The sequence below is a fragment of the Pyxicephalus adspersus genome, chromosome 1 (genome assembly GCF_032062135.1).
Source record: "Pyxicephalus adspersus chromosome 1, UCB_Pads_2.0, whole genome shotgun sequence".
In the NCBI taxonomy this organism is placed as follows: Eukaryota; Metazoa; Chordata; class Amphibia; order Anura; family Pyxicephalidae; genus Pyxicephalus; species Pyxicephalus adspersus.
This window is the reverse complement of record NC_092858.1, coordinates 163,824,191-163,850,844: the sequence shown is the minus strand read 5'-3', so window position 1 is coordinate 163,850,844 and position 26,654 is coordinate 163,824,191. Positions and strand designations below refer to the sequence as shown.

Below are 26,654 nucleotides of genomic sequence, written 5' to 3'. Positions count from 1 at the left end.
CTCAATATTTTCATGATCTTAATAATAAAAAAGGCTGTCCTATTCAGTACACATCCCATTAGGGTAACCCGATTTATGGCAACATAAAGAAACCTAGTAGCCCCAAGAGCAATATAGAATCAAATATCTAATAGTAGTTAGTTACATGTAGCTGGACCCATTCTTGTATTGTTGAAGGTGTTGTATGGATCTCCAAGCTGCTTCATTAGTTCTAAAACTGAAGAATTGTTGAAGCGTTGAGAGCTGCAAACCATCTCCAACATTACAAGTCCAGTTGATTGTGTTAAACTACTAATTGATAAACCATGACCTGGGAATGAGAAACTTCAGGGACACAAAATAAAATCCTTGTTTTCTGCAGGATTTTCTGTTGTTCTGCATCTCTTATCTCACTGAAATTATTTCAGAAAGTTTGATTTGGAGACCATTTCTTCATGTAACTCTCAGGAGGTGTCTCAGGAGGTTCTAGATGGAAGACTAATAATCATTTGCTTATATCATTCCACCTAGCATAGGCAGAATGGCAGTCCTAATGCTTGCAAGGATATTGAACACCTGCTTCACTTGGTCTTTACTACAAGGAAAAAACACAAACACAGCAGCCCATAGGGTGCTTATATTCTCTCCAGAATGTCAGTGACTGTCGTAGCTTTAGCAAAGCTCATACTAAGAATGCAAAAAAGATTGCTACTATTCCAGTATTCTATTACGAGTCCAGTTTAAGGTTTTAAAATGTTATTATTTGAACAATATATACACATTAAGACTACAGTACATTATAGTACATTGCTATTGTTGATTAAAAAAACATGGTACAAGTTGAATTCCCTTTTAAATGCTGGGTTTACACTATTGTAGTGAATAACTGCACTAATATGTATAATGTTTTTGGTTGTAGAGCTATTTGAAATGACTGACACTGTAGCCTGATTTATACATTTATCACCACAAGGCACAGATATATGTATGGCCATGAACTCCGGACCATTCACTTGGAGATCATGTAAGCAGCCATTGCTTACTTGGTTCAAAAATATACAGCTTGTCTGGTTGATGTTCTGATGCTCTGCCTTCTAATACCTTCTGAATGCCTGACCCACAATGACAATCCAGATCTGGTGTTCAGCTAATTGCCACATAATTATAACACCATTATCTGCATGCTTGCATCAAGTGTGTGACTGAAACTCCCCAAACCAAAGGATCAGCCTTAGAACCAGGTAGTTAACATTCTTTACAATAAGTTTGACAATGGCTGACAACCCAATCTCCCAGTGACATGTCCACTTTAAAGTTAAAGTACAACTAAACCCATGCAACTTGCCTATCCACGTTCCATTGCAGGGTAGCGCCATCTTCCTTCTCTGCTTGCTCCTACAGACTATCTTCAGCCAATTTGATTGGCCATCCTGGGATGACGTAACTCCCATGGCCATCCTGGGATGACGTAACTCCCATATTGATCCGGCACATGCAAGGGGATCCGGGATTGCTGAATTTCTCTAAACCGAAGCCAACACTACATATGATGGCAGAAACTTGGAGGGATCAGGGAGCTAAGATGCTTTATTTGCAGAAAGGATTTTGCCTGTCCCATTCTACAATAAGAATCCACTTGATTATGTAAACTTAAAAGTTGAACTTTAGTTCCACTTTAAAAGCTAACAAGAGCTAAAAGATAAATGCAGCTGTAATTTCACTTATTTTGCAAGATATATACCTGGCTAGATCACTTCACTCTTCAGCGTTTTTCCGTAGGCTTTGGCACACCACCAACCACCACCGGAAGACTTAACCACCTAGAGCAGTGTTTTGGGAAGGGTGGGGGCATTTTCCATACTCAGGACATTTGATATATATGTGGGGAATCTGGCCACACACACAGATGTAATTATGCTGCTAATGTCCTGCGTCTTCACCTCCGTGGCCCCAAAAAGTTTTCTGTATCAATTTTTTTAATCCATTTCAAACCTGAAATGGTCATTCCTCAAAATGTGCCCCAATAAGGAGATGTGGTTTGACAATCAAATTTGAGATATGTCTCTTATGAGAGGAAGCTTCTGGTGTGTGAAGAATAGATTCTGGCAGTGCTTTGACATTTGACACTATTATGTATTTACAAGTAGACTCCATTTCTGTTCGTGTCCCAGATTTCTGCACGAAGAGTTTAAGGAAAATGTATTTTGTGGGGCAGTCTATTGTGATTTGTTGAGTCAAGGGATTTCTAATGCTCAGGGTGAGCCCTGGGTCAGTTTTCCTCTGCTGAGATGACAGATGTCTGTCTGATAGTTTAAGGAGATTGGAAACCTCTAAAAATATAGATACCAGTTATTTGATGAGTAAAAAATGTGCCTGTAGTTGGACTTTGCTGTTGTAAAATTTGTATATCCGGACAAGAAGATTGTATACATGTACAGATCTGATAACTGACTGTTTCCATTTCCCCTGGTTAACATGCATATGTGTTGTGTTAACGTACGGTACAATAAAGCATGGGAATAACAGAACTGACCAAAAACGGGACATGCTTCATTTTTATTAAATGCAGTGCACCACTACACATGGTAATGCACTATCATAATGCAATGGAATGCAATGCATGGGGATCACAGCTACCTATGAAAATGAATTGAACCCCAACACTCTGTCATATAACGTTTGTAAAGTTCAATACTACTAAAATGCAGCAAACTGTAGAGTTTTTCTCCCTCAAGCAATTTAATGAAGGCAAATGCACCATGATACACAGATGTAAACACTGCATTGTGGTTCAGTGTGTTGGGTCGAGGGGAATGTACAGGTGCATTAAAGTTTATGAATTGTTGACTGCCCATTGAAAATAAATCAGCTTTACCAATGTGTGCCATGAATATTATAGCTATTTCTACAGCAATCACATAAAACTGCGGTTTATTTTAGATTTAAACTATTTTTAGCACAAAAAGAGGAAAGCAAAAATGCCGTTGCAAATTCAGTTATAGTCTTATAAAATCAACCAATATTATCATTGTGCTGCACAGAGTTGTAAAAAGGATCCCGTAGGCTGCCATGAGAAGGGGGTGGATAGAAGACCAGTCACCCTACAAATGGAGGGAACATCAGTGAGCGGTCTTATATGAAGGAGACTCCAGAGAGAACAGCTGTGAGCGCTCTAATATGCAGGAAACTTTGGTAGTAAGGCAATGCGTAGGAGTTCCATGTCGGAATACTGCACAGATTTTGGCCTTTTGGCTGGTTTAAAGTGATACCTAAATTTCAGGATTGGGTTTGGTTTTTTCACATGCTTAGTGTGGTATTGTAGGGCATCACGGTGGCTCAGTGGTTAGCACTCTTGCCTTTGGAGCGCTAGGTCCCAGGTTCGAATCTGCCAGGACAGTATCTGCATGGAGTTTGCTGGTTCTCCCCTTGTCTGCGTGGGTTTCTGCCGGGTACGCCCACATCCTAAAAACATGCAGTTTGATTAATTAGCTCCCCCCAAAAATTGACCTTAGACTGTATAAATGACATATGACTATGGTAGGGACATTAGATTGTGAGCCCCTTTAAGGGACAGCTAGTGACACGCCTATGGACTTTGTACAGCGCTGTGTAAAATGATGGTGCTATTTAAATACTGTGTATTATTATTATTATTAATAATAATAAATTGTTTATTTCACAGTGTTAATAGATTTAGTGAATAGTTTGCTTGTGTACAGTAATTTGGTGGTGATGCATATGGTGCAACAAAAACATCCGCCATTTATATACAATTCAAATGTTTATTATTAGAAGAAGAAAAAAGGAAAAAAAAAAAAAAGCAAAACAATCTTCCTTATTGGGTCTTGTACATTAAATAGACTGTAAAAGATATGCCTAGTGTTTCCCTTAATTAAATGTGGTCAACAGTAAAACCTCAATTAACAGAATCAATAGCACAGAAGTCTTGGGAACACGCTTTGAGATTTTAGAGCCGGAAGGGAAAATTTTAGGATTTTCCCATTCTCCGGTTTGCCTACTGTAGTCATTTCCAGTCAACAAAAGCCTTTGGCATCTTTACATAAATAGATATTACAAGTCTGCCTTCTTGTTGGAAGTGAACCTAAAGATCTAGTGACCCCAGACAAAATTGTGAGTGGCCCCTCGGGGTTTGCACATGGTGATGATGACTGGAGCAGAAGTCACTGCGCAATCTGCATGTTAATTGTGTTCTGTTAACTCACCCCACTTTTTAAAATGCTTCATTTTCTTGTTCCTCTGGAAAATGGGAAGTTGCTATAAATAGGATGAAGGTGTCATTAGATAAAAAATGCTGTTACTTGAAGGAGGAAGAAAGCCATGTGATTCCAAACCTTGCATTTTTTTATCTTAATGATTATCTCTGAGCTTAAAGTGCAAAAAGATGTTGGGGGACAATGAAGTCCTGCTTCTAGCTGCCTGGCCTTGTGAGGGCAAACCCAAGACCGTTCTAACTACTGGAACTGATGCAGGCAGATTACATTCACGTGAAAGTAAACCGGTCATGTAACATCTTCAGACTAACCGTATCGCTCAAGAAAAGTAACATTGTGGGGCATTTAGATGCCTTTCAACTTCATATTGTCCTACGTGTTCTTGGTACCTTAAAGCCCTGACATCTGCTCAGATTCTGAGTTCTGCTATAAACCATGACCACAGCTTGAGAGCTCCGGTCTGGATGCTGGTGGTCCCAGAAATGTGTACTTTTGTGGATATCCATGTATTAGAGAAAGTGTAAGTTCAGCCAAAACTTTTTTAGGGATTTTGTGGGTGAACGTTTGGATGGATTTCAAGGGGATGGAAGCTTTGTGGGGTTTTACTGCTATTCAGGGCTTCAGGGTTTCATTCCAGTTGGGCTGATAGGAAAATCTATTACTTTTGACAGACTTACTTTTATTTATTTTTCAGTAGAGCGGCGCTTGCTTGAGCAAATATCCTCATTGAAATATTTTAACATTACTTTCACTTTAAAGTCGACTCTTTGTGGTGATTAGAAGAAATGGGGGACATAATTAAACCTAACTTCAGGAAAAAAGTTCCACTTGTCCATCGGGGCTCCTCTGCACTGCAGGTGTTAAATTATAGTTTTTGTCCACGGGGATGTTAAAGGGACATTTCACTTCTTTCTCTTATTACCTTGCTTCCATAGGTTTTTCTCCAAGGTGCTCCATGAAAAGGTTGTGGGCACCAATGTCATCCTCTACAATGTGGGACCAATATACTGCATTGTGAGAACACCAAGGGCCCATCCACAACTCGGAACATTGAAGGAAAGTGGAGCACATCAAGGCTTAAAGTATATAGGTCCATTTTACTGGTCCCCCAGGCCTAAAACAAGCATCTACTCCAGCTATTGGAGCATCGCCCTACCGGAAAATAGGTTTAACATATTCCTGGATTGCACTTATCTTAAAGGGGTCACACCCTTCCACATTGTATCCAAAACTTAAAAAAAAAGTTTAGGCTTTAAAAATGATTTTTCAGCAAGAATTTTCAAATAAATGTTTTCCTCCTTAGGAATTAGTTAATAAATTCCAGAACAATTCATTGTTCACACTTTGTTATAATAATGGGTTAATATTCCTTTTTATTTTTTGCTAAATGGAGGAAAAAAGCAGATGGGCCAGAGGCGGGGGTCAGTCTCCCCTGAGTTTTTCAACTGTGCTACGTAATGAGGAGACTCTCCCTGAAGTGGAATTTAGAATTGTGTTCCGTCCAACACCATCTGCTTGCCTAGATAAAATACATTGCCCTGATGCCGGATGATGGTTGGTGTGCGCAGTGTTACAGGACAACTACAAAATTCAGTAATAAGGCATGAAATAGGTGATTAGGTGTGTATTTTGTTTTTATCATTTTTGATGTACTCTTTGACCGCTAATGATCAACATCAGACATTCCGTGCAGCAGCTAGGTACTACAGACGGTGGACTGTGACCGTATCATTCTTCCGAAAATAGATATTTCAGTTCCTGCTTTCAATTTTACCTTTTAACTTTTTAAGAAATTTACTGTAATACCCACCACTTCTCTATTGCCTTCCCCAGCAGACTCGCCACAGACGGGCTTCTGGGGTGAATGACGTCCAGTATTGTTCATCTCGCTTCCTGTATTCCCAGGCTGTCATAGACACGGCTATGGCCTACAATACAGCTGCGTGGAAAAAAGGCAATTTATGTCATGTGAAGGGCCAGAACATGGCTTGATGGAGTTGAGCTTTGCATTCAGTGTCTGATTTAATTTCAGGCAGTGGAAGAAACCAATTCTCCATAAAACTAAAGATAGCACAAATGTAGGTCCGAAAATAAAAACCAATTCAATGGCCTACAATATTGTGGCAGTTTAATAAACTGCTATAACCTAAACATGACTAAACTTAGTTAATCTTCAAAAAAAAAGAATAAACTGGGCAGAAACTAATGTGGCTCCGAGGTAAAAACCGCAGGGATGTGTGGTATATTGAAGGTTATTCCATGTTCCTTTATATGTTAAATACAGAAGTGTAGATTTTCTAATTGTAGTTCCGTGTATTTGCTTTTCTTCTATTGTGCCATAAAATTAGCAGAGCCGTTTTTGGGGTAGGGAAGCTGTTCCCGACTGTGGTTATGATTCAGCTGCTGTGATAATCATCATTTATGGAACAAGCTATTACTAATAATTACCACTGAAATAAATTCCAAAAATAACCAACCACAAGTGCAGTGAGCAGTTCTGTAGATAACCTTGGAATTAGTGACTTTTAAAGTGAACCTGTGTTTGGTCCTTGAGAGGGATAACACAGATTCACTTTAAAGTCCTTAAATACCTGCCACCTTGAGCTATCAAAATCTAGAAATGGGAGCTCTGTGTTGGTGCCAAATCTCTTTATATAGGGCCAATTATGGCCTCCATGTGACAGCACTGGGCCAATCACCAATGTCCTGCTCCTCCATACCTGGAAGTACTGGGTATTTTCTTCCAGCAGCTAAACAGTTAAGATGTGAAAGCATCTTCACAATATTCTATTGTGTTACCTTGCAGGTTTACCATGTTTTGCAAAAATGGACTGCCAAGATAAATCAATGGAAGAAAAAGTAGGCACGTCCCTAAGGCGCACATCCTAGTTACCTCTATACAGCTGCAAGCATGCTCCTGCATTCTAAATAATTGCCCCCAAAAATGCCTGTATTACCATGCATTATTGTATATCATGGGTTTGAAACCTTTGTCTTCCATGTGGGTCATTATCATGCATATGTTATGTTGGCATTGGATAATATTATTATTCCCCTGGGTCATTCCAACAAAAGGAAACTTTTCTCAGCACATGTTGGTGTCTTGGAGTGGGCAGGGATGGCGTCGGGAGGCCAAGGGGTACTTCTGTACTGGGCCCTGATCAATGGATCTTGACTTCTGCAATGCTGGAACTTTCACAGAGGCCGGGCAGGGGGGAGCAGGAAGTTACTATTATTATTATTATTATTATTATTATTAATAATAATAAACAGGATTTATATAGCGCCAACATATTACGCAGCGCTGTACAATAAATAGGGATTGCAAATGACAGACTAATACAGACAGTGATACAGGAGGAGAGGACCCTGCCCCGAAGAGCTTACAATCTAGTAGGTGAGGGAATTTCACACACAATAGGATGGGAAATATGTAGTGGTGGGAAGTAGTGGTAGTTTCAATTGACAGAAGAAGACGAGTTTACTTAGTATGAGGCCCAGAAATATCATGGCGAGCCTGGATGTGGGGTTTTAGTATAAGGATAGCTTACTTGATTAGCCAATCTTAAAATGATTCTTGAACTGCAGACTTGTTCCAACACTACTGTAATAGTACAAAAAGTATTTGTATTACAACACAAATTACCAGAACTGTAACACACCCTCATCTGCTACTGCAAAGGCTCCAGTTTTATGTCAGGATTTGGTTATTCTGTAAAAATGCAAAATTCCCAGGAGTGCTGTGTGAGTTATGGTGTAATGCAGACATTGAGGAGGGACGTTCACATTGCGTGCATTGTGTAGAGATAACATAATCTACAGTATATTTGAACAAATGTCCCATAGAGTAACCTAGAAATTGCTTTTTGTGTTTGTTTGAATTATTTATACCCAACCGTTTAATATATTGTAGATTTGTGGTATTTTGATGCGTTGGCTGCATTAACTTTAACTGCATTTACATAACTTTACCATATAGTAGTAAAATTTGGTGAAATCACTCCTTAAAGAAACAATATTGACTATTTTTAAAAACACACAACTTGCTAGAACCAAGGAAGCATGGCTTTTGTAAAGGGAAGATCATATCGGACCAATCTGATTTCCATTTTTGACCAAATCGCATATGATTTTGACCACAGTCAGCATGTTGGCTCAGAGGTTGTCACTCTGGCCTTTGCAGCGCTTGGTCCCATGGTCGAGTCTCGGTTCTCCCCGTGTTTGCGTGGGTTTCCACAGGATACCCGTTTCTTCCCACATTCCAAAAACATGCAGTTACGTTAATTGGCTTCCCCTCCAAAAAATTGATCTTAGACTGTATTAAAGACACATGACTATGGTAGGGGCATTAGATTGTGAGCCCCTTTGAGGGACAGTTAGTGACATGACTATGGGCTTTGCACATCACTGCGTAATATGAGGTTGCTCTCTAAATACTGGATGATGAAAATAATAATAGTACTGGTGCTGTGGACATATCTTGATTTCAGCAAAGCATTATAGGCATCAATATAATCTCATTAAAAAAAAGTCACACAAGCTAGGACTTAACGTTTGGTTCTGTGGATATACACAGTTGGCTAAAGGATAGACATCATTGTGGTTGTAAATTGTGTTAATTTGGAATGGAGACCTTCTCAATTTGATCTATTTGTAAGCTGGGCAAGGTTTGTGTTTTTGCTGATGACACAAAAGTGTACAATTAGGTTCATATTCTTGGAGGGGTTTGTAACGTAGAACATGATCTGGCATTGCTGGAAGATTGGTCAAAGCTACATTGACTTTACACTACAAAATAATGTATTGCAGAATGCTGGAAAGAACTATGACGGAAACAGATTTGTGGGTATTTATTTCAGGTAATCTTTTATATTTTACAGAAATTTTACAAAAAGAGTAGTCAATGCTTGGAACACACATCCAGTGGTAAATTATGTTTGATATGCTTGGGTCAAGTCCAGATCTGTACTTGAACAAAAATGAATATAAAACCATTAAAAAGGGGTCAGACTCTATGGACCACTGGGTCTTTTTTTTCTTGTCCTCTTCTTCTATGTTCCTATTTACTTCTATTTAGGTACAGAAAAAACTTCATGTTTTTTCAGAATTCCACTGTTTTTGTGGATTGAACTTCTTTTCACTTTGCAACTCTTTTCTAAACTATAGATCCCCTACTTTTTGTAGCCTAAATCAATAGAGTTAAGAGCAACAATGCTGATTACAGACTCCATTGCCACCATAGGACATTACTGGAAGGATCCCCAGACATAACAGGGCAGGAGGAAGCTTCAGTAAGACCACCATCGCCTACTACTATATTCAAGGACTGTTACGCTGCAATGCATAAAAATGTGGGGTTTAGATATACCAAAAATGTTTTGTGTATAAATCTCCAGATCTCAGCAATATGCCCAGGGTAAATCTACTGTCCTGAAAAGCATTCTAAATGTGTATAGTAGACACAACTCCCCCACCAATACCATAATCATGATATTTTATCCACCTGATGGGTTATTGCACCCTTTGCCCTAAACCAAAAAGCGTAATTGAAACTCAATTGGTTGGAGATAGAGGCAAGGGGTTCGTTTACTTTATTCTGATAAAATATTATAATATTATATTATATGTAAAATATTAATTTTCATGGTATCCCTAGGCCTCAGTTATACATCTGTGAAGGAATTGTTTCTCCATATTATGCGAAATCTTTGGAGACGTCCTTAATTTCCCATGCTGCTTTGCTGGTACCTGACTTGCTGCAGGTGTCCATTAGGCTGTTTATGCAGACTAAGCTGATTCCCATGCAAGCTGTAAAAGTATTTTGAGACGTGTGATTCCAGAACATCTGGAGGTCCAAAGGTGCTCCAAGAAGCTCATACACAAAGGCAGCATTCAATCTGTGGGTTTTAAGGTTTTGTTTTACAATAAAACACAGAAAAGATGTTGGGAATACGCTGCACAGAAATATGAAAGCAAAAGCCGCATCTGGAAAATCAATCAAAGCAAAGAACGGCATACTGTTTCACAAATTTAATTTAAGATGAAATTCAATTAGGAACCAGCTGTGATATCGGCCCCATACAAGTCCCTTTTGTTTCATCAAAGTTCACATCTGAACTTCGTGTCCCGACTCCCGCTTCCACAGGCCTGGCCACTGTGTTCTGCAGCTTAAATCATTTATTGTCTTGGCTTTTTTTCTGCGCACTCATTGGCGCATGAAGCTGGGCTAATGTAGGACGCACATGTAAAGGGTTAATTTTCAATGTACAATAATAAAACAGAACATATGCTATAGTGATAAACAGAAGAACTTCATGGAGCTAATATAATGAAGGAGAACTCCAGAAAAAACAAGCACACTGCAAAAGTACATAGTTGTAAATGGCTTTACTTGCCAAAGAATTTATGTACAGCTGGCCTTGTGATCCACGGACCCCGGCCTGACTGCATTTAAATTTCTGCAGCGTTTAGTCCATTCCAGGCAAAGTAGTCGGTTGAGTGGCACTCATCTGCTCATAATTCTGTTTCAACCCTTTGGCAATTTTGTCTTACGCATTCACTAGAACAAAAAAAGTATCCAGAACTTTCAGGTATGGAGGAGCCATGTGTAAGCTCTGGACAGGCCAACTTGGAGCTTAGACACGGCTTTCATATTTATCTTTTATGCTGAGGTTTTTCTGGTTTATAACTTGAATGATTACATTGCCCTAAATCAGCAACATACAAGTTCATTAAAGAGGAAATAAATCGATACTCACCTGTCTCATTGGGTGCTGCCATCTTCTCCCTAATTTCCTTCCATATCCTGATCTTCAGCCATATTTATTGGCTTGGATCATGTAGCTCTCCCGCGTAGGTGTGCAGAAGTTCATTTATGGCACAAGTGAATCTGGAATTGCTGGCTATCTCTCTCAACAAATGTTGAGCTATACATGCAATCAGGCAGGTAAGAAGTGTTATTGCAGAAGGGACATCATCTGTCCCTTTCTGCAAAAAGATTGCAAAATTTTCAAAGTGGGAATGTGATAGAAAAAGCACCTAGTCCAGGATCATGTACAAGAAAATCAAAATGGGCAACACGGTGGCTTAGCAGCTAGCATTCTTGCCTTTGCAGCACTAGGGTCCTGGGATTGAATTTTGACCAGAACATTATCTGCATGTGGTTTGTATTTGCCTGCCTTTCCTCCTGGCACTCCAATTTCTTCCCGCTTCCCAAAACAAAATACAGTTGGTTTACTTGCCCCCCTCCCAAATGTCTATGGTAGAGACATTTGTGATAGAGATTGTGAGTCCCTTTTCAGGCATAGGTATTGATATGACTATGGACTTTGTGCAGTGCTGCATAATATGTTGGCGCTATATAATTACAAATTATTATTCAGTGCAATGCTGTAAATCCTTCAAATAGAATACACAGAATACACAATTCTTTATATCTTTATAGTCTTTATATCTTTTTGTTCTCTCTATACAGCAGCTGTCACTCTGAGCCAGGCAGACTATATTGCCCTTCTAATATGAACATTCTTTAAAGATCCAAGAAAGTGTGCTTCCCGCCACTATACAAAAAATATTTTTTTACATTAACCAAAAGCTTTAGGCTGGTTCCGGACTCCTGAGATTTGTCCGGCCAGTGCAGATCATTTTGGTTTTTACTCTTTGTATGTACATAGACTCCTAGAAATATCCTTCAGCTTCTGTTAGGCTAGGAAAGCGTCTGGTTGCTTTTAATTATATTGCATTATGGAATCATGGCCAATAAAATCTAGGTCACTTGCTCACAGCTCAGGAGAAATGAACTCGCCATGCATGAGCTCAGCTCATCTGAAACATTGTCTTCTTGTTGTTTGTTCTGATAGTTGTTGTATCCCTGAAATGTTGCAAATTACATGCTCCCACTGGGTGTTATTTTTGCCCCGTGTTGCTTGTCAACAGCTCGGTGGAGATGCTACAGAGTCCCAGAATGGAAGAGAGAATTTACAAGAGCCATTTCTCGGCTTATTTTCAGCTTTATTTGCCATTATGCTAGCAAGAAAATATCTAAATATCTATGCTAGCAAGATAATATTCCACTAAGGAAAGTTTTCTTTTTTTTCCTATATTGCTTTTTTGAAATTACACAATGATCACTAGAGATTTATCAATTTTGATCTCGAGGCACCCTGCTTGGACAGCTGTTGTGGCACAGCTGGGATGCCTATTCGGAGTTTGGTGCTGCCATTTCTGGGATGGGGATGAATTTTTGCACCATGCTGCACAATGGCTTCTCCAGGATAGGTGTTGCTTCAAAAGCCAAACAATGGTGGCTTTCTGTGTTAAATAGTTAACACATGTCAAAAAAATAACAATCACAAGAAAAACATGAATAGTTATAGCTATTGTAAACACAAAATTAGATGTGATCATACCTATATTTTCAGCAGTATTTGGTGTACAAAGATAACCTTAGATTATGTTTTTAGTCTCATCACATGGTCATGTAGAGTAGCATTGTCTCCAATCCCAATGCGTTTCATCGGTTGGCTTCCTCAGGGGACTAGACTTTTAGGGATGTAGACTTTTAATTTTAGTACTAGATAACTAAAATAATATAATGAGTTGTATCAAAGGGTTAATAGCCTTAGGGTGCTTATGGTGTTAGAGGTTTTAATAGGGGCAGTAGCTTCCAGATTTTTTACTCTTTTGGATGCTTTTGTGAGTAAAGGTTGGCCAGGAATCCTTGTGACTGCTGACAGCCCTTCAGTATTTGATAAGTCACTGACCGGGGTCCAACTAGTAAAACTCATAATGGGCGCCTGTTATGAATCTATTCTAGCAAAAATGAAGGCTTCCAGGAGTATGTACCCTCAAAACAAGTCATTAGTGACTATCCCGCCCCCTCCCCCAAATATTCCATAAATTGAATTGCATACTCTGCTCCATACAGAAAATTGGATTGGCTGTGTGATTTATTTGCTGGAGCTTAAACATTTTGTTTATAGAGGAGCACTTCTTGGTTTCGTACTTTCACTTGCTGATTCTACCAGACCAAGATCTATGCATGCAACAGCTAGGGAACAGAATACTGTATTGTGGAAATTTTATGAGCAATGGGCTGTCTTATCAGTTAAGAATTGAGTGCTGCAATTGCCCAAGGTGATTGATGTCTGTACCTTGATGTCTGTACCTTTACATTGGAATATAAAGCACTGTACACACGTCAGAAGATAGTTGCCCAAGGCAAACAGTCATGTTTGGCAGATTGATCAACCAACTGATCAGGAATGACCACTGTGCATAATTATAGAGGAGGACACGGTGGGGTGCTGCTTCCCTGTCCAGTGCATGTTATGTCTTCTATCCCTGGAAATTATCACCAAAGATTGTTTCCAGCAACAATCATCTTCTATCTGTATAAGGTTCTACATTTTTATCTCTTGCAGCTCTCTTAGCACGTCCTTCATTTTCACTGACAGAATGTAACACACGATTGGTATTAAGCTTTGAACATATAGCTCTTTCATCAATATCACAAATATACATAAAATCAGAATGTATAATTGGACTAATTATCAATTAGGTTCATAATTCATAACAGTGGAAGAGAACTTCTTCCAAACCTTCTTCTTCTCCATGATGCGCTAATAACTTGGGTATTTTAACCTTTTCCACTTTTATCATTTGGATCCTTTCACCACCATTCAACCACTGCACAAACCTTTTTAACCCTATTGCTGCTACCATTTTGCATACTCCTCACTTGAATACCAACAAGCAATATAAGTCTCCAAATAAATTCCCTGAGGAAGCCAATATGTGTTGGACTAAAGAGACACTAACGCACAAGTTCTTATGATGATTTTTGTATAGCACAGAATACTAAGACTTATACTACTACTATATATACTAAGACAAATAGTAAAGCACGTTTAAACTAAGGTGTTTAAAAAATACCTTTTTTTCGTTCCTCATTCCTATACCCAACGTGATTCTTTTTTTAGGCTTGGCAACCCTTGGGTACTCACCATCTATCTCTTGAAAAGGTTTATTTTACTTTTGTACATTTTCACCTTACATGGCTAGAATTGCAATGTTCACATATTGCAAATGAAAACCCAATTCCATTATTTTATGTGTATAAACTAAATAAAATCAACAAGGTACTTGTACAGAGCCTACTTGTTTTATTGAACAATTTATTTTGGGATCCATGGTAAAGTTTGGTTGCTTTGTGTAAAATAACTTCACTCTGCAGTCCTCTGAGACAAGAAACAAGCATTGAGAGCTCAAGCAGATTTTACTCACTACGTGCTTATTCCAGGTCACTGGTTCATTAGGTAATAAAGCCAGGATCAGCACGAGGGCCTTGGAGCATTCACCTGTGATAAAGTCAGCAGTTAGAGCCATTTCTATAAATTCATTTTATTGGTACATAACTTAAAAAAAATGTATACTTATGTGTTTGCTCCTAATGCCATTGACAAATTTAAATATATATTTTTCTTCCAGGTGGATTGCCAGTGATCTCATGTAATGGAGTCCATGCAGTGGGTATGTAGCTTGCTTATCACATACATAGACTATTAAGCCTCTCTATCCAGCATAGCTGTCACATTGCCAGTTTTTGGTCATTTTCCTGTAAGTCTTGTGCTTTTTTTCCCCCCAAGTTGCTCCTTTTAACCTCATTAGAATGCTCTAATATAATAAAACTCTTACTGAGCCTGTTTGTGTTTTAGGCAGACTCGGAGCCCAGTCATTTCCATTTTGTGATCAAAGCTAAAGTAAAATGCAATTAATGGTATTAATAAACTTTTTTTTTTTTTTTTTCAGCAGAGTTGAGTTTCAGTTCATTAACGAGATGCTTGCAGGGATAAGCATGGAACTTTTTAAATATTTAGCCAAGTTCTAGGGTATCTTATACCTTTCAGTGCCGACGTTAAACTTTCTTGGCGGCTCTCCAGAGTGTTGTAATATGGCTGTGCTGTCAGAGGGATTCTGAGCATTATAGGATACTTCTTTTTTTCCCCTCCCTGTTCCTAACTTTTATTAGGGGGGTTTTCCACTATTAATGATTGTGGGTCTCTCCCCTTCAGCCACCTCTTGATTTATGACTTCAGACCACAGTAAAATTATATTTGCAAGCGCCAAGAGACAAACCTACTAGTGTAATCCTTTTACTTATTATTCTTTGTGTGTATGTATGTATATGAAATCTCCCGTCCATCAACTGAATACAGAATTTTGGTGCATTTTAAAATTGCCTTTTGCAGGCTTTATCAAGTGTTAAAAATACCTTTTCCATTGCCCAAACTTGTAATCATAGTGGTACCTTCACAATCTGTTGCATTCTTTTTTTCCTAAATGGGTGCAATCTAAGGAGACCTAACCGGACTGGTATGAATATGCAAATCTTGACACTTCTAAAAAATCAACATGCATTCTCCATCACCAACACTTTGGGGGAGTCAGAAATGGAAGTTCAGGTAGATCATAGACTTAATAACAACATGCAATGCCAAGCTGCAATATCTAAAGCTAGTAAAATACTTTCTTGTATTAAAAGAGGAATAGACTGCAGAGATGGAGACACAATCCTGCCCCTGTACAAAGCATTGGTCAGACCACATCTGGAATATGCAGTCCAGTTTTGGGAACCAGTTCACAAAAAGGACATTGTGGAATTGGAGAGAGTGCAGAGAAGGGCAACTAAACTAATAAAAGGGATTGAGGAACTCCGCTATGAGGAGAGATTAGCTGAACTAAATCTATTCTCCCTTGAGAAGAGATGTATAAGGCGGGATATGATCACCCTGTATAAATATATAAATGGTCCATATAGAGAACTCTCTTCCCCATTATTCACTTAAAGATTAGACAAGGGGGCGCTCCTTGTGTCTGGAGGAAAAGAAGTTTAAGCCCCAGATAAGGAACGGAATCTTCACCGTAAAGTCTGGGAAAATGTGGAATCAGCTCCCTCAGGAAGTAGTTTCAGCAAGTTCCATAAATTTCTTTAAGAAAAAGCTCAATGCTTTTCAGTAAACATGGAATATAACTGGGATTTAAAGCTTTAAAGTAAAGATGACATACAGTGAGGGAAAAAAGTATTTGATCCCCTGGTGATTTTGTACGTTTGCCCTCTGACAAAGAAATGACCAGTCTATAATTGTAATGGTAGGTTTATTGTAGCTGTGAGAGACAGAATAATAGCGAAAGAACCCTCAAAAGTCAGTGCTCAAAAGTCAGGGCTTAATGTGCATTGTAATGACTGAAATAAGTATTTGATCCCCTATCCACCAGCAAGATATCAGGCTCCCAGGTGTCTTCCCTGTATGCAGGTAACAAGCTAAGATTAGGAGCAGCCTCTGTAAGGGAGTACTCCTAATCCAAGCTTGTTACTGTACCTGTATAAGACACCTGTCCACAGAAGCAATCAATCAGATTCCAAACTAGCCACCATGGCCAAGACCAAAGAGCTGTCCAAGGATGTCAGGGACAAGATTATAGACCTACACAAGGCTGGACTGGGCTACAAAACTATTGCCAAGCAGCTTGGTGAGAAGGTGACAAAAGTTGGCTCAATAATTCACAAATGGAAGAAACACAAAATAACTGTCAATCTTCCTCGGTCTGGGGCTCCATGCAAGATCTTCCCTTGTGAAGTTGCAATGATCATGAGAACAGGAACGATGCAGAACTACATAGGGGGGAACTTGTCAATGATCTCAGGGCAGCTGGGACCATAGTCGTCAAGAAAACAATTGGTAACACACTGTGCCGTGAAGGCCTGAAATCGTGCAGAGCCCGCAAGGTCCCCCTGTTCAAGACAGCACATGTACAGGCCTGTTTGAAGTTTGCCAATGAACATCTGAATGATCCAGAGAACTGGGTGAAAGTGTTGTGGTCAGATGAGACCAAAATTGAGCTCTTTGGCATCAACTCACCGTGTTTGGAGGAGGAGGAATGCTGTCATTGAAAATGGGTCATGGATGAGTATTCCAGCATGACAATGACCCAAAACACACGGCCAAGGCAACAAAGGAGTGGCTCAAGAAGAAGCACATGAAGGTCCTAGAGTGACCTAGCCAGTCTCCAGACTGGTTGATAGAGGATCAAATACTTATTTCACTCATTACAATGTACATCAAGCTCTGACTTTTGAGCACTGGGATTTTGAGGGTTCTTTTGTTGTTATTCTGTCTCTCACACCTACAATAAACCTACCATTACAATTATAGACTGGTCATTTCTTTGTCAGTGGGCAAACGTACAAAATCAGCAGGGGATGAAAAACTTCTTTCCCTCACTGTAGACTGTTGATCCAGGGAACAAACGATTACCTCTTGGAATCATGAAGGAAATTTTTTCCTTGTTTGTGCAATTTGTACCTTTTGTAGAGTAACATGTGACTTACTGTATAACACTGTCACACCTACTTTTGCTTGCTGATGTGAGCAGAGTAACCTATATACCTATCACAGGAAGGTCAGAGATGTCTGTAATTAACCTGCCATCTTTATTGTGTGTTGAGGGGTATGAAGGAGCCACCCAAAAGAGAGAATAACTTGTTCTCTGAAAACAGACTTGTGCAGAGTTTTTGTATAAGGATTTTATATTGTCAAGTTGTATATTTGATAAAATATTGACAATAGAAAGCATTGTGGTAAAAACCTATTCAAAGCAATGCTGTAGTTAGCAGTTCCATGCAGGGGCTGAAGGATGCTTTTTGGACTTCAGTAAATTCCCTTTTTTTTGTAACAAAATGCAGTAGAGTAATAAAAGAATTTGACCGCTCACAGCTGTTTTTCGGAAGTTGATGGCCAAGGTTCCTGGGCTTCATGTTTTTACGCTGGAACATGGCATTTTTTTTTTTTTTTTATTGAGGCCTAGGCTCTATGGCATGGTGTATTGGCTTTGTGAAGTCACATCTGCAGGATGCTTGCTCTTGCTTAGAACATATTTCTGGCAGTGATGCGAATGTATTGTGACATTGTTTCCTGACAACACACTGATTTTACTAATAATGCTGCACCAGGGGCTTTAATATGCAGCCACAGAAGGACCCTGTGTGCTGCTGACAAATCACCGGAGTGTTGTAATACAACTTACTCTTTATTCATTGACTCGAGGCATCACATCTGATTTGTTTCCTTCATGTTGTGCATCCCCTAAAGAGATAGCATTTGAATTCTAAAGAGAATGGCCATAGCCAAGCATGTATTCATGTGAGGTGTGTACGGGAGGGCAGAAGCTGTGCATGCCAATGCTAGATCAAAGTTGCAGTTATTGCAAATGTATCTACTGTGTGTATTTGTTTACTGAACAAAATGCATTACAAAATCTTCTTAAGAAGCTTTAGTGTTTCTGGATATGCTTAATCCTTGACATAGGGATACCAGAGGTCCTTCCCCAAACTGCAACCTCTTATTTAACCTCCCCAAACTCCCCCTTCACTTCCCACAAAAAATACCAGACCAACTTTTTGCAGTTTAAAAAGGCTGTAACAGCTGTTTATTACAGATCTAAATAATAAAATTATCGTAACCATATGTATATATCAATATTTGGTTTATTATTATTATAAAAAAAATTACATTGTTATAAATGTTATCATAAAATAATAATAACCTCCCTGACCCTTGTTTACCAAAAAACAAATAGGCTGTAGGTCCTCGGAGGCCTCTCCATAACCAACCTTGACCGACACTTAGTTGTTCCCAGCTGCCTTTTACCACTTAGAGAAAATTAACATAACTACCAGCAGCCCCAGCTTGCTGTTCCGCCTCTCTCACCGGCCTACCAGAGTCACGACACCTAAGGCAGTACCCTGCAACAACAATTAATATCACCCACTTTAGGACTGCCCCCGAGGAGTTTCCAACTGCTACCCGGTCTTACAACAAAATTCCCCGACTACCACCACCCCCCACCTTACCCAACATAGGGGAGGGAGGGCAGGGACACTTTTTTCTTCCCTTCCTCTCACTAAAATTGATTCTTCCCACTTTGCACCTCCCCTTTTAACCGTACCTCACGCCACTTCTAACCCACCAATCCCTGCTCTTATTCTTTTAACACTTGCTTTACCAGTCCCCTGAACCCCTCAGGGTTAGGTTCGCCTTTTGCCCACAATTTGGGCTCCAGGCTCTCCTTTGCTGCTGCTAACGGTGCAAACGGTGCTGCAAAACGGTGTTTTGCGATCAGCTCCTATCCTTGTGACATTAAAGGTCAGGTATTGCAAACCTTTCTCCTTGTAGTCTTTCTGGTGAGGTAAATGTAACAATTTTTTGTATCTTTCATCCGTCAGATAATTTAAAGCAAACATGCTTGATAATTGACATCCAATACAATTGTGATCAGGTGTATAGTGGTCTCCCAACATCATTTAGTGATCCACCATGACAGGTCACTAAACTGACCAACTATAACCGCTGTTATTTTGTATTGGGGATGGGTGCAGCGCAGTACCTTCCACATGTTCTTTCTCTCTCACCACTGTGTGTGTACAGCAATCATTCACTTTAGTTATGCTGAGAACAATATCAATCATCTCTTTGTTGTAATTATTTTTTTTGGAGAAGGTTTTAGAGAATTATTTTTAATTTCTAATCGTAAAAAGTAAACATATTTATATTTTTATTAATGAATACTTTTGCCTTGTCCTAATGTTTGAAAGCACTAACAGTGTCAAACTCAAATACACAGAGGGCCAAAATTAAAAACTTAGAGAAGTTGCCGGACAACTTTGAAATTTTTTGAAAAAATTGAGGACATTTTTCCTTCTCATTATATATGAACCCTTTTCATATAGAAACAATGAGGTTTTGCTTTACATTCAATCTGGAACAAGCTAGTATTAGAAAAAGAGGCACACATTTTTTTATTTTATTTAAGAAAAAATCTTATGCCTCTTTCTCTATTTGTAGCCTTTCAATGGTAACCTTTTTGCACAGGCTAACAATAATAACAACAATATTCTTCTATGAAAATCCAACCATGCAAGTCCATGCTTTGGTGTAGCAAGGAAAAGTACAGCTGGGGGGGGAGTGCTGGAAATTCCAGACGCAGCCAATGCGGAGATAAATCTTATGAGTGGCCTTATTTCAATGCAGCGGCCAGTTGCAGTTCATATTTAGGAATTCTTTTGGGGGGCCAAAAAAAGGACATTGGGGGCCAGAGTTTGACACCCCTGCACCTAACAGGTTTGCATTAGTAGAGGAAGTTACGAAAAATGATCCATTTGCCCCTTCCTTGTGTTCGCCCCACCCCCTAGGAACACTTGACAATCCCTATCCCCCAGCACATATATATCAAATTGCATCTATAGCTAGAACCTGAACCGTTCTGATTGGTTGCTTGGGGCTACAACCTAAAATATTTGCTTTTTTCCTCCAGTGTTCAGTAGCATTGATTTGTCACAAACATTTGAAGTCTCCTTATGGTGTGTGTGAGACAATTTGAAAAAAGTTAAACTACTGACCTGCTGGGCATCCCCCCAACAAGAAGAGAAGGAGAATACTTTTAGTACAAAGTATGTAAGCAAAAGATACTAAAGGCTAAATCTGCAAGTTCTAGTTTTACAAATTATTTCCTGGCTCCAAAATTCAGTGCCATTTACCAATATTGGTAGTTAAAATATGCTTTTTTTCGTGTCCGACCTACATAGGGCAACTGAGGAGGAACCAGAGACCAAGGAATTCCAATGAACCTCCACATCGGAGACTGTTTAGAGCTATATGAGGTTATTTCTAGTATATTTCTAATTCTTAATCAGATCGAAATGCTTCTTTCTACAATTCAATAGATATACTATGGGCTGGATGAATGGGAACATTCATAGGGTACAGTGATCTTTATATTCCTTTAGGAATTTTTATGTATTTTTTTCCTTTACCTGAAGGAAATATTTTGCACATCACCACGTATAGAACCATCATTATGTTTAGAAATCCTGCACCGTTAAACCTCAAGTTTGCTTTAGTTATCACAGTTAGTGTTTTGTATTGGGGCTCCAGAATGTCTCCATTCACATTCCTTGTGCCCTGTCCCCAATCCCCGGGAGACCTAAGGCTAATTTTATAGCAGAGAAGGAGGGACTGAATTATAATGAAATGTTGTTACACCTTTTGGGAAAACACAGTTACTTTTCATTCCCCCCTCCATCCAGATTTTAAAAGTTGCACAGAGCTCCTTGTATAAATTTCACACAAAGAGGTGCATTCTGTACCCCTGCGACCGTTACAGGGGGATATCGGAACAGTGGAAAGTTAACGGCTTGCACAGAACACAAAGCGGCTATGGTTTCATAGACAGGTCCTCACCTGAAATATCCCCTGGTCTCTTGAGTAATGAACTGTGTTTGAATGGATTTATAGGGCATAGCAGAAAATATCAGGCTTTTCAGAGGAAAGGTTGTGCAGAAGTCTTTTAAAGGAGTGTTATGGTTTATGCTGCAAGCTGTATCGTTGTGGGGGTTAGATTGACTTTATATTATCCCCCTGCTAGAACATCTGCAAATGCTGCCTGAGCCAACTTCTTCCACTTACAGGGAATATGATACTTGCTATCACATGTTAGATGTGACTTTGAGAATAACAATAGAGCACAGGGAGGGGAATGTACAGGTGTTAAGGTTATGTGTGCAGTTGGAAATGTAAACCTGAATTACCACAGCACTCTCCGGTCCCTTTTATTACCTTTATGTCCTTCTTGTTATCCACCTAGCCCAATATTTCTTCTCTTTATAACAACCTAGGATGCATGCAAGCATGCCAGAGCCCAAACAATTGACATCAATGGCCATCGTGGGAGCCTTTTTGATAAAATTTGTTGCAGTGTTGTGCAATTTGTACCATTTGACTGATGGCTGGTCATCAATAGGCACGCTGCACTACTTTCCAGAAGCCCATTGAGATACAAAGTCCGTACAAGGATGTTAAGGAGTATTTGCCTTCTTGTAGGAGAATGTACCTAGAAGTTCTACAATAAAAGCCTAATAAAATAGTCTTCCCTTCTCTCTTCTCACTATGTTACTCTTTCACCATTGTTTTTCTCCTTCTCTCATATTCACTGTGAATTTTGGCAGGACCACTACACATATTAGCTCTGAAAAAACAAATGTGGAAAACTTTGTTTTTAATGTTTTTGTTTATTATTAAAAATACTTTATTTAAACAGTACCTACAGATAAGGCTTAGTCTACACGAACTGTTTCCCCAGCGTTTAACCTAAATCCCCGTGCATTCCAATGGGTTAATCCACACCAGGACGTCTCCTTGAGGCACGTTTATGACATTTATCTTAAATGTTGCTTGCAACGTTAAAAAAAAAAATAACAAAAAATGCTGGGTTAATGCGGGAAAAAGCGCAAAAACATGGGAAATTGCGGTTAAACGTTTCTATTGATTTCAATGGGACGTTTTCCTGCGGTTTCCCACCTTTTTTAGCACTTGATGTGCAAGTCAGTTAACGAGATAAAACGCAGGAAACCGCGGCATAGGCGTTTTCCAGCATTTTAAAGGCAAGCTTTAAAACGCTAATAAAAGTTCATAAAAACGCATATAAATGCAATAGGAACGTTTACAGCCTAAAGATGATAAAAACTAAATCCTTTATTCAACTGAAATAAATGTATAAATAAACTAAAAGTTTGCGATCTCTTTATGTGCCTGCTTTGCACCTGTCTCTCTGTAATCCCGAGTCACACTTCGGGTCGCCACTAACCTTGCTTTGTTGCTGTCCCGCGGCATCCTGCTGGTCCCCCCAGGTCCTGAAGACACGTCCTGCTCCACCAGATTTTTATTTAAAGTTTGTTATTAAATTTATTAAATATTGGACATATTTTGTTGAGTTACGTTTAAGAACTACAGGTCTACAATGTAAAATACATTTTCATGAAAGACATTGTACCGCTTTTATAAATGAACCGCCCACGAGGTAATAAACCTGGCCCTCTGTCTCTCTCTGTTTTTCCCTTTCTCTCGGTCTCTTTTTTTTCTTTTTTTTCTTCATCCATCTGGGGCTGTTTTGCAATTGTGCTCTCCCTCTCTCTGTTTTGCACACACTCAAAGACCTACTCTATTCCTGAACTACATATAGCTGGAATCCCTGCAGCACTTCTCATGCACTGTAATTTATCCATTCCCCCCAGAAAATCACTAAGGGGAGGAATTCTGTAGCTTCTACAAACCACTGGTACAACTTTGCCTGTATGACCTAGCCACACAAAGTCCTTCTTTCAATGTATCTTCAGCCATTGTTGTGTTTCAATAAAGACAAAAGACTTTGACATGATGATGTATAGCAAAAAAAGTTATTCATCAACTTCCCTTTTCTGCAATGTCTGATAATATCTGATTCTATGTTTTCTGTGATGCATGCAGAGCATTTTGCACTGTAGAAGTGATGTGTACAATGACGTGTTTATAAATAAATTGACTATTAGGCAGAGAAGTTAGTGCGCCTGCTGCGATTAAATTTATTCCATGGAACCGTCCCCTCTAACCTCCATCTGGCAGTTACACACTAGCCTTTTGCTTCATACAATACAAGACATTTTTTGTTGTAGATTTATTCTTCTCGTATATTTATACTTGCTGACTTACAAATTTATTCCAGGAACAAGGGGAATAACTGGGTCATCTCCTGCCGCTTAATTGTCAAAGTTGAATAGGTATGAAAGCGGTAAGTGGGCAGATCTACATGTATTACCCTTCAAACGCTTACCAAATCCTGCCAGCCAACACTTTGGGGGGTACGTTTGTTCTGCTGATTTGAACTCAATATTCCTGTACTGTAGCTGCTTATACACTGGAAAATACATACCTGGAATACAAGTGAAATAAATGCTTTTCACCGCGGCCACAAAGTTATTCTTTTGTGTATGAAACTTGTACTTGCTGGGTAGTTAGTAATGCATGGATGGGTCAGGACAAGAGTAGGGGCATTGCTTTGCAGATATAGAACAGCAAATGTTTTTTAAATGAAGGAAGCGATTGGATGCAGTATTCTTGGTTTTTAAACCGAGGCCGCATTCATTGAGAAGATCCCTGGGGCACTAGAGGCTAAATGGGGCAAGTCCCCTGATTCATTCACCTCTAGTGCTCTGTGATTGGCTGGGGAAAGGAAAATCCTAATGAGGCTTGAGCTGTCATCAGGGTTTACCTTTCCTCAGTCAATCACAGAGCACCAGAGGTGATGAATTGGGAAACTTGTCCCCATTTAACCTCTAGTGCCCGGGGATCCCACACTGACAGGAGGATTCCCACAGCTGTGCAGCCGTGAGAATCATCCTGTCATTGTGGGATAACCTGTAAAAAAATAAAAGTTAGTTACACAAATCACACACATTCAATAAATTACTTTAACATTACTTTTTTTTTTTTCACACAAATTTTTCGGGTCGGGTCTATCCGAATTCGAACAGCCATATTCGGGTAGAATATAAAGACAACCTGAATTTGAAAACCAACACTACTGTTTATATTAAATATATCGGGGGTTTCCTTGAATACTTGAAAGTTATTTCGAGGGTTCCCCTATCCTAATAAGATTGAGAAACACTGTACTAATGCTTAGCATACCGGCTGTAATGGTAAATACTGATTTCTATTATACAAGGCCCTACATTTTCTAATGTTAAATACTCATGCACAGTACATTGTATAGCATTTAATACTCAATATACTATTTTATAATACACAATATACTAATGATGAAAACTGGTTTCCTCTATTTGTAGCTAATGTTCCCTTGGGCTCTGGATAGTTTGTAATTTAGGGTAATTTTATCCTGTAGAATTGTGTTCTCGTAGAGGAATTTATATCTGTGTCAGTTATTTATTTTTTTATATCTGGTAAGCTTCTTGTGTGTTGACAGCTCTCATGGTAAACTACTGCAAATAACAGGCAATTAAAAAGCTGAATTCCGCAGAGACAAGGGATTTATTCCTCCCTTCAATCTATTATGTTTCTGATTCTTATGTATTTATTTCTAGCCATTGTGCTGACATCCCCGTGATGGATAATTTATTTGTGTGAGAGACAGGAAAATGGTGTAAATAATTATTGTAGACCATGTCATAATTGCATGGGATACAGACGATTCTGTTTTATCGGCTCATTGTACGAAAAAAAAGACTGTCAAATGGTCTTTGTTATCCGTATTCAGTAAACAAGATAGGAAAGTAAATATCAAGTATGGACACCAAAAAAGTAAAATGAAATATATAGCAAGTCCATAGATGTGGTGGCTGCATTTGTTTTCCTTATTTAGAATTGTCTTTTACCACCTGGTGACCCAGTTTTGCCCCCTTCATGTCAATATTCATTCCATTGCACCCCGGGATGTATCCAAGGCTATGTACACATGTAGACTTTTTGTCACTGAAGTGGAGAGAAATCTCTCTAACAAATCTCCAGAGGATCAGTAAATGTAAGGGAGGGGTCCTAACATTTCCAGATTTTATTCAAAATTAAATTCGTTTTTCAAAACAAAAAAAATACATGCCTTGTTCCCAAACATAAGTCAAACAAAAATGTTTGCGTCTTTCCAGTGGAGGTCAACCTAATTTGAACTGTAAACATTTGTATAATTTTATTTCATGCATATATAAAATGTATTTGTCTTAAACCTGTAAATCAAATAAAGGGAAAAATTTAAAAACAAAAAAACTAGCACCTAGGTGGGGGTGTCCAGTGACAAGCCAACCCCATCCAGTGAAATAAATGTCGGCATGCCAAGGTTGGTGTCTACAGACAACGATTTTTGCTTTCATGTGCACAGATGTGTTCCATTTCCTACGGTATCAGGGTTCCTGACCGCTTAGACACTTTCTTTCTTTCATGTGAATGTAATTAAGGATTTCCCCCTCATCAAAGGGCGGCCTTGAATCGTGATTGAACATTGAAGCATCATATGATGATAAGCGGGTCAGAGGCCGAGTGTCTCTTGCTGGGCTTTAACATGTGATAATCCTCTTAGGATGGAGGCTTTGGGAATTGTTTTGGTTCTCTCCCTAAATGAAGACATTTTGGTGGACTACAAAAGCAAAGAAAGTAGCTCGTTGAAGCTGATTGTTGTTTGTGGGGAAGAACTGGATCTCCTGCCTGTTTTTTACTATGATCTATTATTGAAATTTGTCCTGATGCTTTACCAGACACTATTTGAAGCTTAATTAGGTTTTAAATAAGTGATTAAGAAATGAAAGCCTTTGTCCACTTTTCCTTAATGCATTATAGCAAAATTATAATCTATGTATATATAAAAAATAGATTTAATATAATTCACTTTCCTTTGTGCAGCATTACCAAATCACGCTCCTACCTGTCCCCAGAAACTACTGTAACCTCCTCCTCTCAGGTATTCCACTAACCCGACTCTCTTCTCTACAATCTGCTGCAGCCAGGCTCATCCATCCTACCCACCACTCTTCTTCTGCTGCATCTCTTTGCAGTTCTCTCCATTGGC

The 26,654-nt window shown here is 39.1% G+C and overlaps 1 protein-coding gene across 1 annotated transcript in view; it reads left to right on the top strand.

The window, feature by feature from the left end:
* The window catches only part of TIAM1 (TIAM Rac1 associated GEF 1), a gene marked incomplete in the record, with an annotated part of 223,878 nt that overhangs the window by 25,557 nt on the left and 171,667 nt on the right, over positions 1-26,654 (top strand). Inside the window, 1 exon segment of the mRNA XM_072398139.1 lies at positions 14,700-14,741.